This window comes from Octopus bimaculoides, chromosome 25, assembly GCF_001194135.2.
Source record: "Octopus bimaculoides isolate UCB-OBI-ISO-001 chromosome 25, ASM119413v2, whole genome shotgun sequence".
NCBI lineage: Eukaryota > Metazoa > Mollusca > Cephalopoda > Octopoda > Octopodidae > Octopus > Octopus bimaculoides.
In genome coordinates this window covers 16,986,458-16,989,643 of record NC_069005.1, presented here as the reverse complement: position 1 = coordinate 16,989,643, position 3,186 = coordinate 16,986,458, and positions in this window count along the sequence as shown.

Below are 3,186 nucleotides of genomic sequence, written 5' to 3'. Positions count from 1 at the left end.
ATATAAGTAAGTAAATAAATGGAGTTGAACGCAGATGTTTGTTCCTGAGGGGTGAACGGTGAAATTTTATATTCTTCACGATGGACCATAGATCGTCCTCGAATTGCTTCAATCTAGGGTTGGGTGGAAGACTGCCCTTCGATTTAATTAATTTCTTATACTAAGAAGAAATATCATTATTATTATTATTATTATTATTATTATTATTATTATTATTATTATTAGTAGTAGTAGTAGTAGTAGTAGTAGTAGTAGTAGTAGTAGTAGTAGTATTTATGATTTCCTTTCATTATAGCTTTACTTCAGCTACCTTATTACTGCCATCCTCCGGAGGCCAAGAGTAGCAAGGGCACCTTGTTTTGTTATGTATGCTAAAATTATCACCACATTTATTCCATTTTAGACGGAGAGTGCTTTCCGTAGTATGTGGGCTGTACCCATCAAGGTTATCTTTTGTAGTTCACAGAGATTGGAGTTAGCAGGGAGTTGCTTAATATACTACTCAGCTCCCTTCATTATCATTCCCAAGCCTTCTTGTAATCTATCCAAGCGGTGCCAAGGTTTCTGCGTTTGGATTTGCAATTTTCAATGACCCTTTTATCTATCAGTAATTGGTCTGTACATCCATATGAATTCCGTTTACATCCCTTTTGTTCCACTGGGAATAACTTCTTATTGTCCAAGAATTCATATGCTCTATTCGCTGGTATAAATGTTAATAGTTTACATATGGTGCTGAGACATGTTATGGGCAGGTATTTGGGGGGATGTGTAGTTTCTTATGTGTTTGATAAGAGATCTGTAATCCCTTCTGTAAACCACTTCGGGGTTTTCACAGGGTTGGATATGATTTCACTAAGTGCGACGGCTAAGTTGTGACGGGTGCTCATTAAAGAGTTTAGCCAATTCAGTATTCTTATTTTTATAACGTATTTTCACTGCACTACCGAGCGCAGCTCTGTGTGCCTTGGGTATGTTCTATGGTTTGTTGTGATGCTCTTATTGTTACTGTATTGAAAGTGTTTTATGTAGGATGTGTGCGGTGCCTAATAGTGCTATTTTCTGTATGTTATATACACTTATTTGTCTTGGTGATTTTGTCATGCATTTGGCTGAATGTTTTTCTTTTATCATACCTAATGCGCCTACTATGATAGGAATTATTTCTGTTTTTAGACTCAACATACGTATTTTCCAATGTAAATGCTATCATGGCGATCTTTGTATTCGATTGGTGTCAGCACAGGACATCCCGAAACGAGATGGCCTATTGTTACGTCAAACGTATCACAGGATCTGCATTTACTGTCAGAACGTTAGCCTGACAGTTTTTGATAAGCAAGATTTGATCTTGTGCCGCCAATATGAAACCTTCATTCTCTGCTTTCAGTCCTGAACTTCTCAGCCACTGTTAGGTTGATGTTGTTATTATAATTATTAAAGGAAAAGAGCGATGACGTGCTCGGGGAAACTCTGGGCGTCGAGAGGGATCAACTAACTGGTCTTTTCCGGAGGACTTTCAGTTCAGGGCCAATGGATAGCTTTCAGAAATACTTGACTTGACAGTGCTACACGGACGTGCTGTTAGACGGACCTGTCAGGGCGATGAAACCGTCCAGCATACACTTATCCAGTGTCCGTGCATTAATGACTCGTGATGTTCTTATTGTTACTGTATTGAAAGTGTTTTATGTAGGATGTGTGCGGTGCCTAGTAGTGCTATTTTCTGTATGTTATATACACTTATTAGTCCTGGTGTCTTTTTTATGTATTTGTCTGAATATTTTTTATCATACGTAATGCACCTATTATGATAGGAATTGTTTCTGTTTTTAGACTCCACATTCGAGTTATCTCTATTTCCAGATCTTTGTATTTTGATAGCTACTCCATTTCTTTTAGAGAAACATTGTCATCTGTTGGTATTGATACATCAATTAGAAAGCATTTTTTTCTTCATAATCTTTGACAACTATATCTGTTCTATTTGCCTTAATTTCTCTATCTGTGTGTATTGGCATATCCCAGAGTATGGTTGCTTTCTCGTTTTCTGTGACATTTTCTGGCGTGTGTTTATACCATCTTTTTTCTGTTGTTATTCCATAGTGTTGTTATTCCATAGTGTTGTTATTCCATAGTGTTGGCATAGCTTGCAGTGTATATAGATCCCAATTCTGTCGTGTCTCTGAATACATTCCTTCTTGGCCAGGACTGAACAGTCGAAGACAATATGATTTACTGTTTCTAGTTCATCTCCAGTTACTTGTTTCTTTTCATTATATGTTTTTGGTAATTTCTGGTGGGTAGTCTTTCGTCTTGTGCTGCAATTAAAAATGCTTCATTCTCTGCTTTGATTTCTGAGCTTCTCAGCCATTGCTGGGATTTTACTTTTTCTATTTCTTTTGCATTTAGTTTAACCCAGTATTCATTATTATTATTATTATTATTATTATTATTATTATTATTATTATTATTATTATTATTATTATTATTATTATCATCATCATCATCATCATCATCATCATCATCATAATTTTGATTATTATACACACAAGAGATTAGACTGTTGGAATGTGCTATTAGACGGACAAAATAAGTACCAGTTGACCCCTGGCATTGATGTGATTGTCTAGCCGCTCCCGCCAAATTTCAGGTCTGTGCCTGTATTAGAAAGGATTCTATACCATGTACACTTACGTTTTTTCTCCTTATAATCATTTTATCATCTCATTATAATATAACCCCTCCCCCCACACACACACACATACGCACACTTTATGTCTGTCTTTTCTGTTGTCTCACCTCATACTTCCCCCTGGTGGCAAATAAATGAAATCGTTATTACCATTGCTGTTGTTGTTGTTATTTTTGCTCACCTAAAATACGATAAAGTTAATATCTTTCTTGTGTTTCTGTTCCTTGAAGCGGTTTGTGGCTTTTATTTGTTGTTGTAGTTTTGATTTTCGTTATCTGTTCATGCCTTTGAACATAAAAACCACCAGATGGCTTCGTATCGGTTTCTCTCATTAAAGCTTGTGTTTGTTTTTATATGTATTCACTATAGAAATACTTGCCCTGCTTACTTAGGTATATTTGATATATATACGTATAATTAATACGTAGACATTTATCCATAAATAAATAAATATAAACATCTACATATACCGTCTTATACACACACACACA